The following is a 15,360-nucleotide window of genomic DNA, read 5'->3' on the forward strand; positions in this document are numbered from 1 at the left end:
CTCCTTCACTCCTCGTCTTTCTCCTTAAGCTCCTCATCCTTCACCTTGAGTTCCTCTATAAGTTGAGCGACACGGCGGCCGTTGGCGTGAAGCGCTGGACTTCCCAAGAGCACGGTCCCTCTCAGCCAAAATATGATTCTGTTCGGCCAGCCTGTCTTCATGGAACTTTGCCCGTCCCTCGACTTGAGATATATAATCCCGAGCAAATGAGAGTTGGGATCGGAGGGAAGCCACTTCCTCATTCTTCTTCCCGATCTCCTTACCCAGACGCTGAATCTTTTCTCGAACCATGGTCTAGTTCACCAGACACTCCACGTTCAGGCTCATGGATCGAGTCAAGATATCATCGAGACCATTCCGGATAGCTGTCTGATCCTCCTGAAAGAAGATGGTAGACCCCAGGACTTTGGCAAAATCGGGGTTCTCTCTAACAGTCCGGTTATTCTTCAAGGAGTCGATCAGTATTTGAGCGCCACGAGAAGAGGTCCTCCCAGAAGCTTGAGTAGGCCCCCTTTCTGTGCTTGGAACAATTGGGAGAGGTGGAGGCTGCTCTTCCGTTCTAGGAGGAGATCGGACAGCTTCTGAGGTCGGCGGACCCGAAGGTTAAGGCGGGTCTCTTTGTATCTCCCCAGGCTCATGACCGGGTGTTCGAAGCATTTCTGAACGCTTCATCTCCTTTACTTTCCGGGAGATCTCTCTTTCCTTCTTCCGCTTCCTAGAACCCTCACCACCCGCCATACCTGCACAAAGAAAAGGTTAGTGAGATCGCTAAGGTCGTGAAGCGAGATATAGAAAATACCAATGCCGAGGTCGAGCGGAAGTTCGCGGTCTTGGCGGTGAGCAATTGAATAGTCCAATGGTGCGGCTCGCGATCCACGCATCCAAACAAGAATACTTTTGAGTGGCGGCCTGACTCTTCAGATCCATCACTATTAAGCTTTCCTCCTGGTTCAGGGTAATGTGCCTCGGAAGCAAGGGCCCCTGGTACCACCAGCTACGGGGAAGTCCTCAAGCGGCTCGGATCTTTGCTCCTCGAGAATGAAGAAAGCAGTTCTTCCAATTCTTAAGGGATGAGGCGGATCGGAAAAGAGCCCACAATGAGGCTTCGCTGAAAAGAACCGATGTTCGTCATCCTTTGGCGAGTTAGTGCATGCGGCTCGGCGAACACTTTAGCCGTAGGTCTGATTCCCTTAGATCGGCATAGACCTCGGAAGGCTACCAAGATCCGCCACGAGTTGGGGTGAATTAGAACAATGCATGCTCGGTGAAGTTTTAGGACCTCCTTATAGAAATCGTCTAGAGGGAACCTCAGACCGGCCTTTAACTGTTCCTCGTACACCATAACCATGTCGTTCTCTTCAAAGGAGTGATCGACACGAAGATCGCCGTGGCACTTGATTAGCTCGTACGAATCAGGCCGAATGTTATATTCTTGGCTAAACGATTGCAGATCGGATTCTCGAAGAATCGACGGTAGCTCGTCTATAGGGAGAGTCTCTCTCCCTGAAGAAGGTGCAAGCCTAGATGGTATGACCCGCCCCCGAGTTGGAGCGGAGACCCTGGGAGGTTCTTGTTGAATGCTTGGCCCGACTGCCTCTTCTTCATCAGACGATGACCACGAGAACTAAATGGAAGGAGGGCTCGCCGCTCTCTGACCTTCGGCACCGCTCATTTTCAAAAGAAACAAAGAATTTAAACTAAAAAGAGGATCAAAGCCCTTACCGGAGTCTGATCGGCGTCGGAAGAACTGGAGAAAATGAGAGAACTTCGAAGTTGTGAGCAAGAGGCGAAAATGGAATGAGAGAACAAGCGGCTAGTCCTCACCCCTATTTATACTAGTCCGAGCATTTAATGCTCACGAGATTCGAGCAATGCATCGATTAACGTGAGTGCCGGTGTTACGACACGTCTCTCGAACATCCCAAGGAGATCGGTTAAGTAGAGGTCGGCATAATAAGTTGAATATTTTGAATAAAGGATCAGTTAAGAGTCATTTTGTTAGAATCCAGATCGGACAAATATATCAGAGATCAGAAAATAATCAAATAAGATAATAATTGGAGAAACAAGATTTTTATTTCCAAAAGTTCGGATTACATCATTTGGGCGATCTCTAGGGATCGGATTATGATAAAGGTCTAATTACATCATTTGGGCGATCCCTAGAGATCTGATTACATTGAAGGATTACATCATTTGGGTGATCTCTAGAGACCGGTGGAACATCCTATCTAAAGGACCTATGTCAAAGCCTAGTCTCGTGGCTGAATCAAAAGAGGTGTTTGATCAGAGGCCATTTATTGACATCGGATAGATGTACAGCTCAGATGGGGTGACTATGACTCCCATGAAGATGAGAGACATCGTCACCGATGTTACCACTCGAAACCGACCCGCTGTCGGAACACCCAATGTGGAGGAAAGACGCTGTCGGAACACCCAATGTGGTAAGAAGCCGAATAAACTCAGATGAGCGACTCGAGACCGGCATGATCAAGGTCCGCAATCCAGATCGGTCAATTAATCCAGTTCTCTCACCGTCATCAGACAAGGTTATTCGATCACCGGGATCGTAAATTTTCAGTCGGTGAGTAAAAAGGTCCATCGGAAAGGGATCAAAAGCCACAGTCTTAGCCGGAATTCTTGCGAGCAGTTAAAACAAGTAAGAAGGAAGAGAGGAGAATCAGATGAAGGAAATGTCTCTGTTGTCGTCAGGGGTATATATAGGGGGAAAGCGAGCATTTATTGCTAAGCGAAAGCAAGCGGGCCTTGGGAATCGAGGACAATTAATGCTTTGACGGCCAGGACACGAAGAAGGGTAAAGATCGGAATAGTAGATCGGAAGGTGGGAGACCAGCATGAAAGGTCGGAAGAACATGTGAAAGAGATCGAAGAGGAGGGATCGGTAGGCAAAAGAATAAGACAAATCCCAATAACCGCCGTCGAGAATCGGGCGAGGTAGTTAAGGCGTTGCAAGCGAGATCTCCACCGCACGCCTAAGAATCGCCCGCAATCCGACAGTGCGTGGTATGTCATGACACTCCTGTACATTCCAATCTCCACCGTTGATCCCACTTGTAAGGACAAACCCGGAACCCTTAGATCAAGAGCGAAGACGACAATACCGGCGTCTTTCGCTCTTAGCCCTAAGATCGTTCCGGACAAGGAAATTTGGACCGTCAGATGGAAAGAAGAAAAGGACAAATATTATGAAGAGTGATCTCAACCATTCATTTTGATTCTCTTTAATTCCTGAACCTCCGATCATGTCCTTCGAAATCTTGACTCTCCATCTCCCTCAAAATAAATCCTGACCCTTCACGAAGAGCACCCGATTCCTATAAATACCTACATAAAAACTGTTCAAGGGACGGACGGAAAAATAGACAAGAGGCTGTTATTATAGCAGAGGAACTCACGAAAGTTCATTTAGTTTGTTACTCGCTACTTAGAAGTGTCGATTAAAAGACTTTTGAAACTAGTTTTCAAGTGTTTTCTTGAAGAGATTCTGAATACTGGAACTCTACATTTCCAGTTTGTTCATTATCTGGTCATACTCTCACTTTCTGCCTTTTATCATCTCTGTTTTCACTGTCCAAGCTCAACTTCATATCACTCGGTTCTTTCTATCTTGATCTGATCGCATTTTAGCTAAGTACCCTCCAGTTCACGAAGAACACCACCCTCAGGCCAATCAATCCGTTGCCTTATCACCATTCGACACCCCATAGTTATTTCAATAAAATTGGCTCCTTACAGGTAAGAGCTCAGTTTTATTAAGTGCCTATATTTATTTTCCGCATTTTCTTTGTTCTTCTTACATCTGTGACTTTCTTCAAGATTACTTTTGCACAAACGATCCCTAAAGAATGACACTCCCAAATCATCTCTTTAGTGATCAGTTCATTTTTATTAATCTTTATCATTTCTGAAAGCAAGTTTTCAAACTCCTAGTAGTATGTAAATGGTTGGGTAAACGTAGGTAACTGCAACTTAGAGGTCTCTTTTAAAAGAGAAAACATGAATAACACGTCAGGAAGATAGCCAAACTATTAGGCTGACGTAAACAGCAATTCGGCAAGATGTCATAAAGCGAAATAAAACCAAAGTAAACAAAACAGAATAGATCGGATGTTAATAGATTTGGTAAAATGACTACATGAAAAGGTCAGTGAATCAAGTCTAGTGTTCCCCGTTCAGTCACAGGGTATCCAGAAACCTTATCCCCAGCATTTTTGAATGCCAGAATTCTTAGTTTTAGGTTCTTAGGACCCGTAGCTGTGGTTAAATTTTTAAAGGTCGGAAAAGTCTTTGTCCGAGTCCCGTCAAAATAGAAGAGGTCGGAAGAGTCCTTATCCTATCCTTGCCTAAAAGTTTTAAATCAACAGTTAAAGGAGATCAGAGGAGAGTTCTTATCTGGTCTCCAACCCGAAATCCCAATAAAAGAAGATCGGAGGAGAGTTCTTATCCGGTCTCCAATCCAAAAATCTCAATACTCTTAAAAGAGATCGGAGGAGGGTTCTTATCCGGTTTCCAATCCAAAATTTTAATGAACCATTAAAGGAGATCGGAGGAGAGTTCTTATCCGATCTCCGATCCAAAATTTTTAATACATATTTAAAGGGATCGGAGGAGAGTTCTTATCCGGTCTCCAATTCAAAACCCCAATAAATATTCAAAAGAGATCGGAGGAGAGTTCTTATCCGATCTCCAAATCAAATTTTAATAAATATGCAGAATAATCTCGCAAGCAAAAGACATAACTCAACTTCAACTCACTAAGGTTGTCTCATTTACTTATGTATCTGGGTAATCCAAATAGTGATAAAGCAAATATTCCCCTATATCAGAAGGGTGACATATTCATTCGAGCCTTCCTAATTATCAAATTTGAAAGTGTAAAGTTAAATCTACTTACCCTTGTTAAGGGACGAGGTGAGGTGCCTAACACCTTCCCCACCCGTTTACGGACCCCGAACCTAGAATCTCTGTCTTGAAGTGGTTTCATTTTTAATTTATTTCCCCAAATGGTTTTCTTTAGTTTCCCTCAAAACTAAGGTGGCGACTCCTCACTCTTTCCCACTTCGGTGAGTGATCGTCCAGGCGACCGCAAAATCCCATTGCGACACTAACCTTTCAAGACCATTAAAGCTTTCATTCAAAGTGCTCAAATTGTTTTTATTGCTCATCATTGGCTTACTACTCATCTCTTCTTTATAGATTCTATTGTATTGAGTGAGATTGAGTTTTAAATACTTTATTATCATTTATGAGAGGTCATTCAAGCACCTATTGAAGCTTGATTGTGAAAAGTATTTTGGATAACACTTGGTAGAAGTGTGAAGCTACTTGTAAAAGCTTTGGTGAGCAGATTTGTAAAGGGTTTTTGTCTCTTGCCTTTAAAAGAGAAGATTAGTAGTGTGAAGACTCAAAGTGGGATCTTTAAGAGAGTGGATGTAGGCTAGTTAAGCCGAACCACTATAAAAATTCAGTGTTTAATTTTCTCAACCCTTACTCTTTACATTTATGCATTTTAACTTTCTAATTGAGGTTGTAACACCCCTCACCGGACTACAGTGTAGCCGAGCGAAGTGTGCTACATTCGGTGCCAGAGCACCCTATCTTATCTTACTTTATTCCTTTAATAATTTGATCTCGTTATATTTTAATATCAATTAATTTTCTACAGAGAAACCAGCGGAGTTTCTCCTATTTTATTATCAGTTGACGTATTTTACTATTCACCTGCTTTAAATTTTCAATAATATTTTACAATAAAAATCTCATCAATTATTCTCATAACCATCTCATAATTCACATCTCATTCATATGTCTCAATTTCACATTCATTTGCATTCATTTCTATTCATGCACAATTTATATATATAAATTCACAAGTTTCATTAATTTACATGATTTACAGACTGATTACATAAATTCATAATTCACATGATCTACAAATTAATTACAGTTCCATAATCTATATTTCAACATACAATTCATAGTTTACATTACAAAAAATAACTAATTATAATATATAAAATACATAATATGATCTATATGGGTCCTATCTACATGCATTGCTGAAGAGGTAACAACCTTGAACACTCTGCAGATCAGAACTCCAAAATTTCTAGTTGGTATTTGCTGGGCTTTAACTTCAGTACCTGCGCGAAGAAACAAATCCATCGCGCTAAGCATTGCTGCTTAGTGGTGCAATAATATAGCAAGAAAATAGTATACAAATAAAGGTAGAAATAAACCATAGTTCGAATAATTTAGATTTATAATTAATTTAGTTTCTAATATTAACTGTCCTCTATCCTGCCATGTTCTTCTTTGGAGGTGCTCTATTCAGAAATTTGCATTAATAACATACAAGATACAAATAATCTAAAACTTAAACTTATACTTATATTCTTATATAAGTCACATTTGTAATGATATTTTAGTTATAATTCTTCTACTAGTCTTTCTATCACTTCCTTGATACTTTCTAAGTTGTTTACAATCATTTCGTAATTTTTAAAATTTTTAGAATTAGTTTAATTTACTTCAGATCATTCTAAGAAATAAATTTTTGGAGCTAATCTGATTTATTTCGGAACTTCTTACTCATTTATTTGCTTTCTAGCATTTTTAATTGCTAATATTCGTAACTTATTTTAATAAATTGAACTGTCTAATTAACCTATGACAAACTGACTAAACTGGATAAAGGGTCGTTGGCACTGGACACTGCGGTGCCTTAGGCTGTCGTATCATGGGACGCAGAACGTCAATCACATATGTAATCAGTATGGCTAAAAAACCATGATAACATCAATATCGCTAAAAGCCATGATAACATATAATTGGCATAAAAGCCATGAATACGGGCATAAAGCCATGAATATAGGCATAAAGCATTTCGCAGTACTGCTAAAACAATACCCTATTGGCATGCCAAACTATCCAATCTGACACATATGTCTAGGCAATACAAGGGCACATAATATCATTAAATATTAATATATTGTGTTTTATGACTTCATTATTTCATGATAAATTTCAATTATAATTTATACATTCATTTGATCATTTATATGATCACAATTCACATCAATTATCCTTTTATACCATTATACTCAAAGTACTTTTCCTTTCTACAATAATGAGAACTAATGTCTCATTCATACATTAATATGGTTCATTTATTCATTCATTATATTATTCATATTGATCACAATTCAAAACAATGGTTCACATGTACCATTTTATTCAAAACATTTTTCCTTTCTCTCTTGATGGGAACTTAAATCCCAAATGGCACTTTAATCTCATTTATACATTTAACAATATATTCATGTAAATTACATTTCATACTTCAAGTTGTATTGCTAATAGATTATGAACTCCATTGGTGTTGGGAGTATAAATCTGAATTACCTATTCCAAGTAATCCATGAACATTTCATGGATTCTAAATTTCATGCCTTAATTTCCTCTACCAATTTAGTTCTTACATTTTGTGTCTTTATATTACTATTCACCTTACTATTCACTCAAATTGTTGACTTTTTTATACATAATAAATTTATTGAACCTAAATTCACCAAGATACCATATTTTGCATTTTATTTTTGTTAGTATTGATGTCCAATACCATTTCAAAGCTTATCTTATGTTATTCAAAATTTTCAGATTTCATACCCTAGGTTTACTGTTCCATTGGTCATTTGTACAGTAGGAATTTGATAAAATTGTCTTCATGAAAGTTGTTTCTTATTGTGTCTAGTTACATTTCTTTTTTTGAATCACTCCATTTGGAGTTTTGTAGCTCAAGTTATAGTCATTTTACCATAACTGGCAGGATTGACTTTTACTCAGAATTTCTGGGCAATTTGGTTTTGCCAGATTTGGTGACCTAAGTTTGGTTGGCAATTTGACTAGTTTATAGTCAGAATTTGGATTTGTAGGGCTATGTCTCAGATTTCTGCTGGTAAAATTTCAGATCAATTGAACTTTTATATACTGAGTTATGACCATTTGAACAAATACTGTTCATTTGGTCATTTTCCAGGGACAGCATGTTGGTCATCAGGATTAGGGTAATTTTTAGGTCAACTTTATTTGGTTTTCTGGGCAGGGTTTCTTCACCAAAGTTGTGCCATTATGTGTATAGTTTCATGTCCAATTAGTCTTGCACCAATTGATGTCACACCTTACCCCTCTGTAAGGCATAACATGATCCCATAGAATACTTAATGAACTACCGAACTTCACCTACCGATAACTCATTAAGTACCCTACAAGGGATTTTAAAACAATTTTCTTACATTTTGGAAGTGGTGAGCATTTTGGTAGGAATTAAAAACCATTTATTCAAAGTTTAAATACTAGTAAAAATTTTTGTTAATTTTAATTTTGCCGCAAATTTTATAAAAATTTTGACAGAGTTCCATTTGTATTTGGAGAAAACAGTTCTTCAAATACCTGAAAAAAACACTTCCAATAATTTTCTCAACTCCCAACCTTCAATTAATCTCAAATCAACTCAATTCAATTCACTTCAAAATAACTCCACAATCCAAATCAAAATTTAGCATCTCAAAATATTTAATAACTTCATTCACAAGGCATAAAGTATGAAATTCACAAGTACAAATATTAATTTACAGAAGAAAATCCAAAAATAATATTATTACAATTTATTTTATAACTGCTCAACTTTACATTGATACATAAAGCGTTATAATATTTACATCAAAATTAACTACAAGGGTATAAAATGATACTCGTACAAAAGATCAGTGTGGTCCTCAACTCAATACCAACTCACTCTGCTGCTTTTTCCTTGCTCTTATATGCGACAGCAAAATAAGCTATCGCTGAGTATAAAAATACTCATGGTGCACAATAAAAATTTAAAATATGATACATAAATCATTCATTGATGAAACACAATTTAAATATTTCTCAATCACGTTTCACAAATTATCAAAGCTCATAATAACACAATTTAGTCAAATAATTTAATAAACACAGTGTTGCCAAAATCATACACAACTTAAGCCATGACACAAAATTTCCGATCAATGCCGTGTTGCACACCACGACAAAGCAATCTACAACCTCACTAATCGAAATCAATGAGGGAGGTGGCTAGCTAGCTAATGAGTACTCATCCAATCTCAACCTCAATTGGCAAGCCAGAGATGGAGGAAAATAAATGATCTCAACCCCATAAATGGAGGAGGAATAATTTGATACTGTCATGCTAAGTGTGAACACAAAATCAATTCAAAACAATTTATTTAAATAATTTATGAGAAATCTGATCAATTTCGAAAGTCATATTTGCGATTATAAAATGGCAACACAGTACATAATTAGTCACAGAAGTCAAATTTTTTAGAATAAAATATTTAAACAAGAATTATTGTGCACAGACCTGACGTGAGTAGTCTCTAGGCCTTGACTCAGTCTCTCAGAGTTCCAAGCCTTTTTCAGTTGAAACACACAGTTTCACAGTGTTTCAGTACCATAACTTAGCATAAATCCAAAAATAAATTTAACTTCACTTTTACCTAGCTTTAATGTGTTAAATTCGACGTTCTCGAAGTTTTTGTGTTTCGGGTTACTATTCACTACACTATTCAAGTCAAATTGTTGACTTTTTAAGGCTTAATAGTTATGGGAACTCCAACTTCACCCACATACCATATTTTGGTCATTAAATTTGTTGGTTTTGGTCATTTTCTCAAAGCTTAAGTCCTTTAGGCAAAATTATCAAATTTTCAATTTTGGTGTCCCTAGTTGCACTGTTCCATTAGTCATTATACTATTAGAATTTGGCAAACCTTTCTTCATAGAAAATGTTCCCTATTGTTTTAAGTTTATTCTCCTTTTTGAATCACTCCAATTGGAGTTTTGTAGCTCAAGTTATGGTCATTTGAACCATGGCTGTCGGATTGAATACAACCCAGATTTTCTGGGCAATTTTGGTTCTAGCAGTTTTGGGTCACCAACTTGGGAAGGCCAAATGGCTTGGTTGCTGGCAGAATTTGGTTTGTGTTCTTCATGAAAGTTTTAGATCTATATCTCATCTAACCTCTGTAAAATTTCAGGTCCTTTTGACCTGCCTAGCTCGAGTTATGACCAAATGAATAAATACTGTTCATTTAGTCAGTTTGTACAGGGGAGCCTAAAAATTTTTGATTTTGGTCAATTTGTTCACTAGGTTTTGGTCACTTTTTGGGCATGCTTCCTAAATGAAAATTGTGTCATTTAGTGTCTATTTTCATCCCCAATTGGTCCCATACCAATTGGACTTGTAAAATTTCAGTTTTGGTCCCTCAAAGTTGACTTGGTCATGCTACCAGCAGCATGATCACACTCCCTCCGAATTTAGCTTTAAATCCAACCATTCCAACACAACTCATTTGGTCACAAATGACCATTTTTCACTTCACAATAGGTCAAACATATCATTTACCAATTTCTCCAAATTTTTGCCTCAAAACCCTAGGTCTCAAACCCTAACCACACTAATTCATTACATTTAACTAATTTCAAAGCTCTCAACTATAATCATTCAACTAATGGAGGTCCATAAACTCATTCAAATCCATCAAACCATGCAAATCATACTCCCCTTCAAGCTGGCCAAAATTTCAGTTTGGTCCTCCCCACATATTTTTATTTCATTTCATTAGTTTCTAAGTTCATTTAAGTAACTAAACATGCATTTAAAGTAGAAAAATTGAAAGTTAGCATACTAACCTTTCTTAGAACTTCAAATCTCTATCTTTTGTTCTTTTTTCTTCTTTCAATCTTCTTCTTAAGTTGAGATAATAAGCTCTAGTAAGGTTTTTATGGGAGTTATTAAGGTTGAGTGAAGAAATTTAAGCTTGAGTGCAAGCTTTAATGGAGGGCCATTCATGGAGATGAGAGGGAAAGGGTGAGGCGGCAACAATGGGAAGAAGGAGAGCTTTTTGTTTTTTTTTTTTTCTTTTCTTTTCTTTTTATCTTATGGAAGACCATAAATTCCAATTAAATAAAATTTTAATTAAAATACTTATGGCATCATGCATGATGTCATGCATGATGTCATCTCCCTACACCTTTTTCTTTCTTTTTTTTTCTTTTTTTTTATTTATTTTTCTATTAGTTTTTTAATTTAATTCCTGACTCCAAAATTTTCTTTTCTCCAATTTTATTTGACAGTTAGGTCAAGAGTCAGCTCTCGGGGTCAACTGACCAAATTGCCCCTCGCCGGTTCATCTCGGTTTGCAAATAATTCAATATTTCTTCTGGCTCTCTGACCTAATTATTCGACTGACTTAACAGTCCTTTTTCATGATTTTCTCTTTTCCACTGTGTTCATAAGGGTCATAAGGACAACAGCGTCACATTTTACAGTTCGAAATTTGAGTTTAAAACGACTTCGCAGTCCTTCCCGAGAATGTCACCCATCGCTGTGACTCTCGGCTCGTTTAACCTCTTATGTTCTGTTTTTCTTATTTATACTTAACCAATTAAACATTACTAATTATTTGTATTTATGGCTTTTCTAGTTGTCTTAAGTGTGGTTCTAATCTCCTTAATTGTCCGGACCGACACCGATCACCGGAACAGTGAAATATACCAGGCTATACAAATAGGGGTGTTACAATTCTCCCCCCCTTAAAATAAATTTCGTCTTGAAATTTTACCTGGTATCAATCTCTGAACAGCTGTGGGTGTTGTCTCCTCATGTCCTCCTCTTGTTCCCAAGTAGCCTCCTGGCCCAAATGATGGTTCCACAACACTTTTACCAACAGTATCTGCTTGTTCCGTAGCTGCTTCACCTCATAAGCCAGAATCTTTATGAGTTCTTCCTCATATGTGAGGTCTGGATTTACTTCAATTTCTTCTACTGGTAGTACATGAGATGGGTCTGATCGATACCTCCTCAACATAGACACATGGAAGACATTATGTATCTTCTCCAACTCTGGAGGTAGTGCCAAACGATATGCCAAAAGACCCACTCTTTCTAGAACCTCATATGGCCCGATAAAACGAGGACTTAGTTTCCCCTTTCTGTCGAATCTCATAATCCTTTTCCAAGGAGAAACCTTGAGGAAAACTTTCTCACCCACTGCATACTCAATATCCCTTCTTTTCAAATCAATATAGGACTTCTGACGGTCTGATGCAGTTTTAAGTCGATCTCTGATCACCCTGATTTTCTCCTCAGTCTTTTGAACAATTTCGGGTCCAATCATTTTTCTTTCACCCACATCATCCCAACACAATAGGGTTCTACATTTTCTGCCATACAAAGCTTCATATGGAGGCATCCCAATGCTTGATTGGTAGCTGTTATTATAAGCAAACTCAATCAAAGGCAAGTGTGTATCTCAACTGCCCTTAAACTCAATCACACAAGCTCGTAGTATGTCCTCCAAGATCTGAATTACCCTCTAAAACTGGCCATCTGTCTGTGGGTGGAATGCAGTACTGAAGTTCAATCTAGTTCCTAGGGCTCTCTGAAGACTACCCCAGAATCTAGAAGTGAACCTAGGATCTCTGTCTGATACAATGGATACTGGCACTCCATGAAGTCTCACAATCTCATCGATGTACAACCTGGCCAATCTGTCTAAACTGTAGTCCATTCGGACAGGCAGAAAATGAGCAGACTTAGTCAGTCTATCAACAATGACCCATACTGCATCATGACTCTTCTGTATCTTTGGAAGTCCCATCACAAAATCCATAGTTATTCTCTCTCATTTCCATTCTGGCACTGGTAGTGGATGTAACAACCCAGTGGGTACTTGATGCTCTGCCTTTACTTGCTGACAAGTTAGGCATTTAGAAACAAACTCTGCCACATCTCTTTTTAAACCCATCCACCAGTAATGCTCCTTTAGCCCTCTATACATTTTTGTACCACCAGGGTGCATGGCAAAAGGAGACTCATGTTCTTCCTTCAAAATGATCTGCCTCAAATCAACATCATTAGGAATACACACTCTGCCCTGGTGTAGCAATAGACCATCATTTCTTATTGAGAATTCTGGTTTCTTGCCCTGCTGGACTTCTTCCAATAATCTCTGATACTTCTGATCATTCTGAGCAGCCATTTTAATTTGATCAATCAACACTGGTTGTACATGCCATGCAACTGCTGTCTGCCCATCATCATTAATCTCTAAGCTGGCATGCAATGATCTTAACTCATGCACCAAAGACAAAGGAGTAACCCGTAGACTTGCCATAGTCTTGCGACTTAGGGCGTCAGCTATAACATTAGCTTTCCCTGGCTGATAGTCTATCAGACAATCATAGTTTTGATCAACTCTAACCATCTCCTCTGTCTCAAATTCAACTCTTTCTGGGTGCCCAAATACTTCAAACTCTTATGATCTGTGTAGATGTAACACTTCTCCCCATACAAATAATGTCTCCAAATCTTAAGAGCAAACACAATAGCTGCAAGCTCCAAATCATGTGTTGGATAATTCCTCTCATGCGGTTTTAGCTGGCGTGATGCATAGGCAATAACATTTCGATCTTGCATCAATACACAGCCTAACCCATTGTGAGAAGTATCACTATAAACTGTATATTCTTTACCCGGTGTAGGTAAAGTCAGGACTGGAGCCTCAGTTAAACATCTTTTCAATTCATCAAAACTTTGCTGGCATTTGTCCGTCCACTGAAATTTCACATCCTTTCTAAGCAGCTTGGTCAATGGAGATGCCAACATGGAGAATTCCTTCACAAATCGACGGTAGTATCTAGCTAACCCCAGAAAACTGCGAATCTCTGTGACATTTCTGGGTGGCTTCCAATTAAGGACAGCTTCAATCTTGCTAGGATCTACCTTAATACCCTCTGCTGATACTATGTGCCCCAAAAATGATATCTCCTTCAGCCAAAATTCACATTTCGACAATTTGGCGTATAGTTGTTTCTCCCTCAAAGTCTGCAGTACAATTCGTAGATGTCTATCATGCTCTTCTGCATTCCTCGAATAGACCAATATATCATCGATAAATACCACAATAAACTGGTCGAGGTATGGTCTGAAGATAGTGTTCATCAAATCCATAAAAGCAGTCGGAGCATTAGTTAACCCAAATGGCATAACCAAGAACTCATAATGGCCATAACGGGTTCTGAAGGCAGTTTTAGGAATACTCTACTCTTGTACTTTCAGCTGATAATAACCTGATCTCATGTCAATTTTGGAGAACATAGTTGCACCTCTCAACTGATCAAATAAGTCATCAATGCGGGGCAATGGGTATCTGTTCTTTATTGTCACCTTATTCAACTGTCGATAGTCAATGCATAACCGGAGAGTGTCATCCTTCTTTTTAACAAGCAACACTGGCGCTCCCCAAGGTGACACGCTAGGGCGGATAAAGCCCTTATCAAGCAGCTCTTGCAATTGCACTTTCAACTCCTTCAATTCTGCAGGTGCCATTCTGTATGGTGTTATGGAGATTAGGTCCACACTAGGCATAACATCAATTTCAAACTGCACTTCTCTTTTTGGAGGTAATCCTGGCAATTCATCGGGAAATACATCCGTAAAGTCACATACAGTAGGAATGTCCCTCAGTGCTGGACTTCCCACTTGGGTGTCTATCACATGTGCCAAGTATGCCTCACACCCTTTTCTAATCATTTTTCTGGCCAGTGCAGCTGAAATGATGTTTGAAGGCAATAACTGCCTCTCCCTATGTATTACTACATCACCATACTGAGGAAGACCAAACGTGACTGTCTTCAGTCTACAGTCAATCATTGCATGATGCCTGGCTAACCAATCCATGCCTAAGATAATGCCATAATCTCTGAAGGGCATTTCAATTAAATCAGACAGAAAAGTGTGTCCTTGGATCACCAAAGGACAGTCCCTATATAGCCTATTTACCCTGACCTTCTGGCCTAATGGACTAGTTACTAGCACATTATAGTCCATTGGTACACACTGAATAGCAGTAGAACACATCACACTAGCACTAACATACGAATGTGTGGAGCCAGGATCAAATAACACATGTACATCTTGGTCAAGGATGGAAAAATTACCAGCTACAACGTCTGATATTTCAGCCTCTTCCCTCTGACGCATGGTATACACTCTGACTGGTGCACCACTGGATACTGGCTGGTTAACAGTGCTTTGACTCCCAGGAGTGTTACCAGGGCCCCTACCTCTGCCTCTACCTCTACCAGTTGACTGTGACCCTTTAGGTGCAGAGACTTGGGCTGATCCTTCAGATGTAGCAGAAGGTCCAGACCGGCACGGACTAGTACAATCTTTAGCGAAATGTCCACTCCCTCCACAGTTAAAACATGCACCGGTGGCCTTGA

Source organism: Hevea brasiliensis, chromosome 2 (assembly GCF_030052815.1).
Source record: "Hevea brasiliensis isolate MT/VB/25A 57/8 chromosome 2, ASM3005281v1, whole genome shotgun sequence".
Lineage (NCBI taxonomy): Eukaryota > Viridiplantae > Streptophyta > Magnoliopsida > Malpighiales > Euphorbiaceae > Hevea > Hevea brasiliensis.